Source organism: Nerophis ophidion, unplaced genomic scaffold (assembly GCF_033978795.1).
Source record: "Nerophis ophidion isolate RoL-2023_Sa unplaced genomic scaffold, RoL_Noph_v1.0 HiC_scaffold_248, whole genome shotgun sequence".
NCBI lineage: Eukaryota > Metazoa > Chordata > Actinopteri > Syngnathiformes > Syngnathidae > Nerophis > Nerophis ophidion.
In genome coordinates this window covers 31,511-44,595 of record NW_026907170.1, presented here as the reverse complement: position 1 = coordinate 44,595, position 13,085 = coordinate 31,511, and the positions used below count along the sequence as shown (strand labels likewise).

General features: G+C 39.3%; 1 pseudogene; it reads right to left on the bottom strand.

Annotated features, from left to right (window-relative positions):
* Positions 1-4,625: 4,625 nt before the first annotated feature.
* LOC133547896 (protein KIBRA-like) overlaps positions 4,626-13,085 on the bottom strand; it is a 31,446-nt pseudogene continuing 22,986 nt past the window's right edge.

The following is a 13,085-nucleotide window of genomic DNA, read 5'->3' as shown; positions in this document are numbered from 1 at the left end:
TCCAGCACCGATCCCAGCTATAAGCCGTCTGCTTTAATCGCATAATTACACAGTATTCTGGACAACTGTGTTGCTGAATCTTTTGCAATTTGTTCAATTAATAATGGAGATGTCAAAGAAGAAAGATGTAGGTGGGAAGCGGTGTATTGCGGCCGCTTTTAGCAACACAAACACAGCCGGTGTTTCCTTGTTTACATTTCTGAAACATGACGGTGAAGCTTTACTATGGAACAGAGCGGTCAAGCGAACATGGTTCCCTACCACATGTCAACCGGCAGGTTTCGGTGAGAAAATGGTGGTAATAAGTCGGCTCTTACCGTAGACATGAGCGGAGAGCTTGCGTCGTTCCTCCTGCAGCTGCGGGCTCTCTTGACTCCTCCCACCGGCCGCCCCCGACTGTCGGATGCTTACACCGTGGAGGAGGGGGGAAAAAAAAATTCTCAGCCCGGCTGCCTTCGCCTCGTCGAGAAACGTGGCTTCCCTCGGAGACACTGGCGGTCACCACACCCCTCCGACTTTCAGGTTGTACAGGTACGACCATATAATCTCACTAAAACACTAGTAACACAATAAGCAGATAAGGGATTTTCCAGAATTATCCTAGTAAATGTATCTAATAACATCTGAATCGCTCCCACTGCCCTCATCTTCTTTTTTTTTTTTTCTAGTCCTTCACTCTCACTTTTCTCAACCACAAATCTTTCATCCTCGCTCAAATTAATGGGGAAATCGTCGCTTTCTTGGTCCGAATCGCTCTCGCTGCTGGTCGCCATGATTGGAAACAATGTTCAGATTTGAGGAGCTCCACAACCTGTGATGTCACGCGCACATCGTCTGCGACTTCCGGTAAAGGCAAGGCTTTTTTATTAGCGACCAAAAGTTGCAAACTTTATCGCCGATGTTCTCTTCTAAATCCTTTCAGCAAAAATATGGCAATATCGCATAATGATCAAGTATGACACATAGAATGGACCTGCTATCCCCGTTTGAATAAGAAAATCTCATTTCAGTAAGCCTTTAAAAATACGGTTATTGGTCCAACAGCTGAACAATTTTAAGTGAAAGAACATATACTGAACAAAAATATAAACGCAACATTTTTGTTTTTGCTTCCAGTTTTCAAGGTTTAAACTTAAATAACTAAAACGATTTTTTTTTTTATTATCAATCCACAATGCAATCCAATTCCAAAACCAAACCTGACTCAGCAACACTCAGAACTGCAATAATCAGAGCAATTGAGGAGACTGATTGATTGCTACTTTTATTAATAGATTGCACAGTTTAGTACTCCGTACAATTGACCACTAAATGGTAACACCCGAATAAGTTTTTCAACTTGTTTAAGTCGGGGTCCTTGTTAATCAATTCATGGTACAAATATATACTATCAGCATAATACATTCATCACACAGGTTAATCATCATAGTATATATATTGAAATATTGACATTATTTACAATCCGACACAAACACGACACAGAACAAACCAAAAGTAGTGAAACAAAAATGAATATGATCAACAACAGTATCAATATTAGTTATAATTTCAGCATAGCAGTGATTAAAAATCCCTCATTGACATTATCATTAGACATTTATAAAAAAAAAAAAAAAGAACAATAGCGTCACAGTGGCTTACACTTGCATAACATCTCATAAGCTTGACAACACTTTTTTCACAAAGATAAAATAAGTCATATTTTTGGTTCGTTTAATAGTTAAAACAAATTTACATTATTGCAATCAGTTGATAAAACATTGTCCTTTACAATTATAAAAGCGTTTTTAAAAAAAATCTACTACTCTGCTAGCATGTCAGCAGACTGGGGTAGATCCTGCTGAAATCCTATGTATTGAATGAATACGATTCACAGAATCGTTTTGAATCGGAAAAAAATATTTTTCTAATCGAGAATCGCGTTGAATCAAAAAAATCGATATATTATCCAATCGTGACCCCAAGAATCGATATTGAATCGAATCGTGGGACACCCAAAGATTCGCATCCCTACTAAGTACACTAAATAATAGGGCTGCAAATCTTTGGGTGTCCCACAATTCGATTCAATATCGATTCTTGGGGTCGCGATTCGATAATATATCGATTTTTTCGATTCAACGCAATTCTCGATTCAAAAACGATATTTTTTCGATTCAAAACGATTCTGTATTCAGTCAATACATAGGATTTCAGCAGGATTTACCCTAGTCTGCTGACATGCTAGCAGAGTAGTGGAAAAAAAAGAAAAGCTTTTATAGTTATAAAGGACAATGTTTTATCAACTGATTGCAATAATGTACATTTTTTTTAACTATTAAACGAACTAAAAATATGACTTATTTTATCTTTGTGAAAACATTGGACACAGTGTGTTGTCAAGCTTATGAGATGCGATGCATGTGTAAGCCACTGTGACACTATTGTCTTTTTTTTATTTTTATAAATGTCTATTGATAATGTCAATGAGGGATTTTTAATCACTGTTATGCTGAAATTATAACTAATATTGATACTGTTGTTGATAATATTCCTTTTTGTTTCACTACTTTTGGTTTGTTCTGTGTCATGTTTGTGTGTCCTCTCAAGTGCTCAGTTTATTGCAGTTCTGAGTGTTGCTGGGTCAGGTTCGGTTTTGGAATTGGATTGCATTGTTATGGTATTGCTGTGTAGTGGTTTGTTGGATTGATTAAAAAAAAATTATATATATATATATATATATATATATATATATATATATATCTTGATTGGATTGTCCAGAGAATAGTGCTCGATACCGTGGTAGAGCGCAATATGTAGGTGTGGGAAAAATCACAAGACTACTTCATCTCTACAGAACTGTTTCATGAGGGGTTCCCTCAAATCTCCTGATGATTGAGGGAACCCCTCATGAAACAGTTCTGTAGAGATGAAGTAGTCTTGTGATTTTTCCTACACCTACATATATATATATATATATATCGATTTAAAAAAAAAAGAGAATGGATTCTGAATCGCACAACGTATTCGATTCGATTTGTATTCGAAGAGATTTTTTTCCCACACCCCTACTAAATACTTATTATATTGTTCACAAATGTGTTAGTAAGAACTTATTTGCCAAGATAATTCGTCCAACCTCACAGGTGTGCCATGTCAAGATGCTAATTAAACATCATGATTATTGCACAGTGTGCTTAGGCTGAAATGTGAAAAGGTCACTCTGAAATGTGCAGTTTTGCTTTATTGGGGGGGGGGGGGGGGGTCAGAAAAGCAGTCGGTATCTTGTGAGACCACCATTTGCCTCACGCAGTGCAACTCATCTCCTTCGCAGAGTTGATCAGGTTGTTGATTGTGTTCTGTGGAATGTTTGGCCACTCCTCTTCAATGGCTGTGCCAAGTATGTAACTGGTTATTGGAAGTAACTGGAACACACTGTCGTATACGCCGTTCCACAGCATCCCAAACATCCAGGAATTGTGTACAGATCCATGCAACATGGGGCTGTGCACCGTCATGCTGCAACGTGAGGTGATGGTCTCAGGTGAATAGCTCAAAACTCCTCAGCGTCTCGTCACGATATCTTTGTGCATTCAAAATGCCATCAATAAAATGCACTTGCGTTTGTTGTCCATAACATACGCCTACCCAAACCATAACCACACCCACAGCTGGGGCCACTCAATTCACAGTTTACATCAGTAAACTGGTCATTCACACGACACAACACACCGTCTGCTCTGAACAGTGAAAATCCGGATTAATCCGTGAAGAGAAGACCTCTCCAACTTGGCAGACGCCATCAAACGTGAGGATTTTCCCACTCTTGTCTAGTCTGTTAAGACAACAAAGTGCAGTCAGGTCGAGACCCCGATGAGGACTATGAGCATGCAGATGAGTTTCCCTGACATAGTTTGTGCAGAAATGCAAACCAATTGTTGCAGCAGCTGTCCGGGTGGCTGGTCTCAGACGATCATGGAGGTGCACCTGCTGGATGTGGAGGTCTTGGGCTGGAGTGGTTACACATGGTCTGAGGCCGGTTGGGTGTACTGCCAAATTTTCCGAAACTTCTTTGAAGACGGCTTTTGGTAGAGAAATGAACATTCAATTCACGGGCAACAACCCTGGTGGACATTCCTGTAGTCAGCATGCCAACTGCACGCTCCCTAAAAACTTGCAACATCTGTGGCATTGTGCTATGTGATCAAACTGCTCATTTCAGAGTGGCCTTTTATTGTGGGCAGCCTAAGGCAGACTTGTGGAATAATCATGCGGTTTAATCAGAATCTTTATGTCACACCTGTGAGGTGGGAGGGATTATCTTGAAAAAGGAGAAATGCTTACTAACATAGATTTAGACAGATTTGTGAACAATTTTCGAAAATAGTAAGTCTTTGTATTATAACAATCTGCGATGAGGTAGATACTTGTCCAGGGTGTACCCTGCCTTCCGCTCGATTGTAGCTGAGATAGGCACCAGCACCCCCTGTGACCCCAAAGTGAATAAGCAGTAGAAAATGGATGGATGGATTATAACAATAAGCAATGCAATTAACCAATATATAAATAAAAAAATGAAAGTAAGCATCATTTAAGACGATAAAGAAATACATTTTTGGAAATGAATGACGACCAAACCATGCATATAAAAGATAACCTTTTTTATTTGTTGTGAAACTACAAAACATAATGTGTTTTTTTTCTCTCTCTTTGAGCGCTGGTGAAATATTTACAACTCTGGTCGACAGAACAGTGTCTGAGAATAAAATTCACAGCTTTTTCGGGACTCAATGACGATAAGAAAAGAAATGCAGAGGAAGAGAAAAAAGAAATTAACGGGAAAAGCACACCCAAATCCCAAAGTGCAATAAATACATGATGTTTGTTTCTCATACACACGCACACACAGACACACCTATCATCATCATCACAGGCGTAACAAACAGATCCAATGGGACAAATTTACCCCAAAAAATAATAATAATTTCACAAAATGTGTGACATATGAGCGTGTTTCATCTTTTCTGTAAATATTCTGCGTAGTTAAAAACCTACGTTCCTTCATTCGCATGTCTTCACAGTCCATTGAAAAAAATGGTGTCAATCATGACAAGAGTTCCACATCCTACTCGCTCTGAACACACACACACACACACGCACACATGCATGCACACGAAACAGATTCTTAATGTGTTCACATTGACTAAAAATAATGCAACCATTTCCAGCTTTGATGAGTTGAGGGGGAAAACTACATCCAGTTTTTGGATTAAAAAAATAAACCAAAATATTAGAAGGAGATGTTAATCTACCGGCAAACATGTGAGAAAGTTTGGAACAGATATTGTGTGTTTTCATCAAATAACACCTAAAACAAAAGAAGAACCTCGTTAAAGAAATGAACAGATAACTGCATTCTAGCTATTGTCCGCCAGGGGGAAACAATGGGGAAAAAAGTTTTAAAACGAGCTTGAGGAGGACTAAGTAAATGATTTCCTCCCTTTCATGATATGTAGAATGTGAAAAATACAAATGGGAATAAGTGTTATTGGTTCTGCTGGGAAATAAACTTCAGGATCCAGTTAGAATAGGAAAAGTTTGTACAGCCAATCAGATTAAAGAGTGACGTGTTGCTGTCCTCCTATTGGCTGCTGGTTTTACAACTTACAGGATATAATTGAAAGACATTCAAAGTCACAAAAAATACATATATTTTTTTCTTGTTGTCTTTGCTTCGATAATCAATCATTCCAGCGAGATATGATACAGCTTCTGGATTTTTTTTTGTTATTAAAGTGCAGACTAATAAACTAATTTCCTACCTGAGTGTGAACGAGCCAAACCATCACAACAGCAAAAAAGAGAAGGGGGTGGGGGTCATAATTGTGTCCAGTTAATTATGATTACAACAATCTGTGCTGTCAATGGAATACAATCAACCGGATTTATTTATCTTTACATTTTCATGTGACAGAATATTAATGCGATGTGACAGCAGTTCCACCTGTGGTCACGGCAGGTGTGAATAATGATCTTGGGAATTCCAACTGAAGAGAACAAGTTTGAAACTAGATGCATCAATAAGCGGAGTGCTTTATTTGCAGCATAATTATTTAAATCAAATACAATTTTCTAATATTAATTCAAAGACTAATGATCATCTTAAGTAGCTTTTGTTGCTTCAGTACCGTTTGTTTGTGCTATTATTGTTTAGTGTAGGTTTGTGCTGGAATGATTTTTAATGTTTGTAAAATAAAGTCAAACTGTAGCAGTGCCGTCACTAATATATACATATAATAAAAAAAAGTTTTCCACATTAACAAATGCTGAGTGGCCACTGTCGTTTTCCATCTATGATACATTTTTTCCCAAAAAACTTTCTTCATATTACCGCTAAAAGGTTGACTTCATTAGTCGAGGCGCAGGTTAAGACTCTTTTGTTTGAAATGTTGACGGTCTAGACGTCGTCAGCCGGCAGGTGAGGGATGGTGGACTTTGCTCGCGTGAAGAAGGCCATCTTCTCCCTGAAAGTGGGTCCAAAAGCATGTTAGTCATGGCAGTGCATGATATATGCTGCTTGGATGTAATCAAAGCTTCCTCCCACCTGAAGGTTTGCACTTCAGGCACCTCCTTACGGCTCTGTCCTCTTATCTTGTGGACGTCCTTAGCGGCCGCCCTCATCATCTTCTCCACCCTCTTTTCCTGCAGCTGCTCCTCGTGAGTCTGCGCAACGTAGCTCGGTTTATTGTTTAGCGCCCTCTGGTGGCCGGCAGGAGAATGACACCCACCTGTTTCTCGGCGTGCTTGAGGAGGAGTCTGAAGCGTTCGTCCTCTCGGACCCAGGCGGGCAGCTCGCGTTGGCCCTGCTGCCTCGCCGCCTCCAGCTGCATTTTAAGCTCCCTAAGAACCTGCAGCTCTTGAGTGAGACGAGCCTGTCGGGTCCGGGACACCTGCAAGTCTAATTCCAAGTCCAGGGAGGTGCGCAGGAGGCCGTCCAGACCTTTGACCTGCACAGGAGGCTGTCAAAGAAACACCCCAATTGGTTAAGCGGCAACTTGCTGTTTAAATTTTCGATATAAATCAACATAAATTTTATGATCGGTCCTAGTAGTCCTTTATGCAGTAAAGAACTATATTTGCTGACCTAAACACATTTTTAATAGACGCCTCACGTGTCAATATAGGGAAGTACAACCAAAATAGCATTTTTTTAACAATAAAAGCATGATATATCATAAATACAACAAAGTTGTGGTTATTAAAGCAAATCATGTGAATTAATTAAATATATAATTATTTGAAAATACAATTATTATTTTTAATATAATAAAAGCATATTCAACTGATATTAATACAATAAATCTGGTGATGCAAATACTGTGGTTTAATTAAATACAATTATAGATTTAATTTGAAATAAAATGACATTTGACATAGGAAAAGCATATCAAACTGATCTACAATATATATAATAAAACATTGCTGTGGTTATGGACGAAAATATTTTGATTTATATAAATATCAAAGTATTTAAAATATAAAGTTGTATTTAAAAAAAAAATATATAAGCATATTAAACTGATATAAATATATGAAGGCCTGAAGTAAATATTGTGATTTAATTAAAAATATTTACGGAATTTTTCCAAATATAATGTTATTTAATATTAAAAAATCAGAAGCGTCTCTTTCACCATCTCTGCACCCTGGTTTACTCCCCACTCCGCAATTAAAAACAAAGAAACGCCAACTTGAACGTCTTTACAAAAAAACTGGTCCCACTGTACACAAGGACATGTACATCCAACACCTTCATCATTACAAAGACTGCCTAAACAACACCAAATCATCCTACTACACAACTTTAATCAGTTCTAATGAAGGCAACTCCAAGACACTTTTTTCTATTGTTGGCAAAATTTCAGATCCTCCGCACTCACTTCCCTCTCATATGGCCTCAACTTCTTTTTGTTGTTCCCTTATGCAATTTTTTATTTCCAAAATCACCCAAATTCCCCAACAACTTCCTTCTTCTTCTCCTCAACCCCAGTTAACTCCCCTTGCCTCACTCATCCATTCATTTTCTAGTTATTCACTCCCTTCTCAGTTGGACATCACTGCTTATCCGTGGATCCAAGCCATCCACCTGTCTTTTAGATCCCCTCCCCACTGCTTTGGTGAAAGTCTGCCTCACCTCGCCTCACTGATCCACATCATCACCAAGATCATCCATTCTTCTCTCAATACTGGAATTGTTCCCTCTGCTTTCAAAACAGCACCCATAACACCAATTTTGAAAAAAAAACAGGCTCAGATCCAAATAATTTTAATAATTTTCGTCCAATTTCAAATCTGCCATTCATCTCAAAATTCCTTGAAAAAACTGTCTCCTCCCAACTTCACTCCCACCTAAAGTTAAATAACCTATATGAACAATTCCAGTCTGGTTGCCGCCCCCTGCACAGCACTGAAACAGCACTAGTAAAAATCAAAACGGACACAAACAATCTCCTCCTGGCAGCTGATTCTGGTCTTCTCACTGTCCTAATCCTCTTAGATCTCACTGCAACCTTTGACACCATTTCACACACTGTCCTGCTGCATAGATTGCACGGTATTGGCATCACAAGCACACCCCTTCACTGGTTTAGATCATATCTCTCCGACCGCACTTAGTTTGTTCAACTCCGTTCATTTAAATCCCCTCCGTCTCCTGTTTCCTCTGGTGTCCCCCAGGGCTCTGTTCTGGTCCCCTGCTTTTTATCATTTACATTCTTCCCCTTGGCAATATTTTTCATAAAATTAAAATACATTTTCACTGTTATGCAGATGACACCCAGCTTTACATTTCAACCAAACCAACTGCCTCTCTTCCTCCCTTACAGACCGCCTCAGTGAACTCAAGCAGTGGTTCTCATCCAATTACTTTTAACTTAATAGTAATAAAACTGAAATCCTACTTGTAGATACAAAAACCATTCTCGCCAAAACCAACAGCTTGTCCGTTACTCTCTGCAATTCCTCTGTCTCCCCCTCCGCCCAAGTCAAGAGTCTGGGTGTCCTCCTGGACAGCACACTCTCCTTTCAAGCCCACATAAACAGCATTATCCGGTCTGCTTACTTTCATCTACGGAACATTAATCGTCTTTGCCCATCCCTTACCCCACGTACTGCTGCCATATTAGTCCATAGCCTGGTCACCTCTCGCCTAAACTAATGCACCTCTTTCCTGTTTGGTCTCCCTCACAAGTCACTTCACAAACTTCAGCTTCTCCAGAACTCTGCAGCCCGGATAATCACCAGAACCCCTTCAATCCAGCACATCACCCCTGTTCTGCAGCAACTCCACTGGCTACCCATCAAACATCGTATTCACTTTAAAATAATTTCCCTCACTTTCAAAGCCATCCATAACCTCTCTCCATATCTCTCTGACCTGATCCATGTCGCCACGCCCTCACATTCCCCAAGATCCTCTTCATCCATCCATCTCACTGTCCCCTTATTTAAACTGTCCACCATGGGTGCCCAAGCTTTCAGCCGCTCTGCCCCACATCTTTGGAACTCTTTGCCACCAGAACTTCGTAACTTGGACTCAATATCCCTCTTCATGTCAAGACTCAAAACACACCTATTCCGGACTGCTTATTCATTGTAATCATCTTATCTTATCTATCTTTTTTGTTGTTATTATTGTTGTTTTATAAGCAAATATTGTGACTTAGTTAAAAGTAGTTATAACATTATTTACCAATATAATCCACATTTTATTTTAACACATTATTAAAAAATATGAAGTTAATTCTATGAGCGCTGAAGGCTTGGTTAAAATAATCAAATGTTTAATTTTCTTTTTTTGAGTATAGCAAGTAAAAGTCACCATCCATCCATCCATCCATCCATTTTCTACCGCTTATTCCCTTTCGGGGTCGCGGGGGGCGCTGGCGCCTATCTCAGCTACAATCGGGCGGAAGGCGGGGTACACTCTGGACAAGTCGCCAACTCATCGCAGGGCATAAATGTACAGAAAAAACATGTCAAGTTCCAAACGTATAAACACATTCAATGTTGTATAACTTTTTTTAAATTTAAATGAACTATTTCTATTTTATTCCCGTTTAATTTAAATCTTACATTTTGCTGAGGATGTTCACAGAGAAAAAAACAAATCTTTTATCTGTCAGATCTGATGTAGTGTTTCTATCTAAGTTTAACCAAGTTTAATCTGAATCTGATTTTGATGTTCCACAATAATAATAGTATTAATAATGATAATAATACTACATCAGCATACACTTTGTTGTGCTCATTTGGGACATAGTTAAAGTTAAAAGTTAAAGTACCAATGATTGGTAAAAATAGTTTCTGCTTGGTTATTATATTGCATTATTTTGTTGATGAATGTGAAAACTCTCAGCACCATAACAGATTCGAACATTTTCTACCTTTTTCATGCGCATGCTGCGTCGCTCCGAGGCATTACGCACAAACGGTGACTTCTTGGAAAGCGTGGAGCTGTCGCTGTCACTGCGGCTGATCTGAAAAAAAAAAAGACATGAATGAGCTTCTTATGGAATGCATGTTTTGTTTTCTGGAGGCCCTTAGTTACCCTGCAGATGTACTGGCTCTGAGGTCCTGGGGAGAAAGTCTTGGAGCGGATGATGGTGCTGCCCCTCATGAAGGCATGCTGATGGGGAAGGTCTGTGCGCCGCTCTTTGGGCCGGACCACCGAGTGGTGACCGGATGACGACATGCGGCCCATACTTGTCTCTTTGTTGACCTTTTCTGTCATGGCTGCGGCGGCAGAAGGCATCTTACTCTCCCTCCCCTCGACATCCCCTGACTCCCATCGACTGCCATCAGCATAGAACAATTCTCCTTCATCCAGAGGCTTCTCCACATCGTCTTCGTCAAACACATCTCCCTCCAGAAGGTCACCGTGCCTAAGTGTGAGGGTAACAAGCAAAGTGTAAGAACTGATGGACAGCACCCTCAAAGAATGAATACAAGACTGTATCAAATGTTTATGCTTTAATTCCACTTTACGAACGAGTGATTGGAGGTGACAAAGACAAATTTTTTAGAAAAATCCAGGCTCGGAACTGGTCAGGTTGCATTCTGTCTGCGCGTTCTGTCATGTCGCAAACATCTACCTATGATTGCTCCTGTTCCGCTTATCACATGTAAACAAGCACCTAGCGCACAAATATTTAACGCAATAATCGCAACGAGAGTAGTCGTGGGCGTCGCGTTGACGTGCATTAAAAAAAAACATATTCAACCAACATGTAAGTAATGACGGTGCATGACTGGTAAGTTGTCTCCACATTTAAGTTGTATTTAACAGTGAGAACAGATGGTAAATGGCATTACTGGGGTTCCCAATATAACGGCCATGATGGCTGGGAAGATGTGCAAGAGAATGAAAGTCAATTGTGGTAGTGCGTGCGTTTGAATGTGTGTGTGTGTGTGTGTGTGTGTGTGTGTGTGTGCGTGCGAAGTGAAGTGAAGTGAATTATATTTGTATAGCGCTTTTTCTCTAGTGACTCAAAGCGCTTTACATAGTGAAACCCAATATCTAATTTTTACATTTAAACCAGTGTGGGTGGCACTGGGAGCAGGTGGGTAAAGTGTCTTGCCCAAGGACACAACGGCAGTGACTAGGATGGCGGAAGCGGGGATCGAACCTGCAACCCTCAAGTTGCTGGCACAGCCGCTCTACCAATCGAGTTATACCGCCCCGTGTATGTGTGTGTGTGTGTGTGTGTGTGTCTGTGTGTGAATGTGCTCCGTCAAACCTGAATAATACATACATTTGCAGCAACTTTGTACAAAGCAGATGGCTCAAAGCATCAGAAAAAAGTAGCGCCTTAAAGACTAGAAATAAGTATAGTGAGAGGCTATAGGCCACTGCTGTTCTTTTTTTTTAATCTTGGCAACTGCTTCTCCAATTTCAATTATGTGCAAAAATATGTTGAAGCACAGTGATCTTAAATACTTGACAGTTTTTAAAAAAATAGTAAGTTTCAAAGTAAATGGGTTCCTTTTTTTTAACATTGTGGTGTCGAATAAATATCGAGGATGGTGGAAATTCATAGTTATTGGTATTGACTACTGAAATTCTGGGATCATGACAACCATAATGACAACAAAAACAGTGTAGATGGCGAGTAAGTGAGAAGTAAGGGAACATAAGAATCTTACCATTCTTCGTCATCTAGAACTGTGTCACTGTTGCTGGCTCCAGCCTGAAACATACAACGTGTTAATTAGCATAAACAGTAGATCAATAGTTTATTTTTTTTACTGTTGGTGACTTAACAGAAAGTTGATTGATGGCGATATCATGTGGAGCGGAGATATATCTACAAATCAGCTACAAATCAACAGAGCGCTTTGTTTCACAAGTCATCTCAACATTTCCAACAGAGGAACGTTTTGTAAGTACATGCATAATTGTTTATTAATCGTGGCATAGACAAGGAAAATAAAGAACATTTCAGTTAAAGGGAATACAAAATGTTCCTGTCAGGGTACTGTTTTGAAAAACCTGACTGCTCACCGCCTGCCAATGTGCTGCACTATTGCTCTTGCTAGTTGTTGTGCTGCTCGGCAGTACCGGAGAGGATTTTGTGTGATGAAAGTTACCACACAAAACATTTTATGGAAAACTATGGCAGAAGGGCAAAAGTTGTAGAAATGGATCGTAGGTAATAGATATGGTGTAAAACCGTAATTAAAATTTGTTAAATAACTGTGAAACAGCATACCTCAGGTTTTAGATTATCATATAATTTTTTATGTGGTATGTGATAATCTAAAACCTGGGCTTTTTTAATTGAAGCATTAATTATTCAAATTTTTTTCACCATTTGGGGGAACAGCAGGGATCTACTGTAGTCCTCAGAGTCATATTTTCTCCATGCAATCAACCTAGGGCACCATTTTTTTCTTTGTAATACACAATGTTAATTACCATATCAAATTTTTTGTTTACAGTATATATACAGTACATTTGTTTATACTTCTGCATAACATTGTAAGTTTATTAACATTAAACACACCAGTCTTTTGTTTTATATGTTATCCCCGTGACTGCGTGGGTT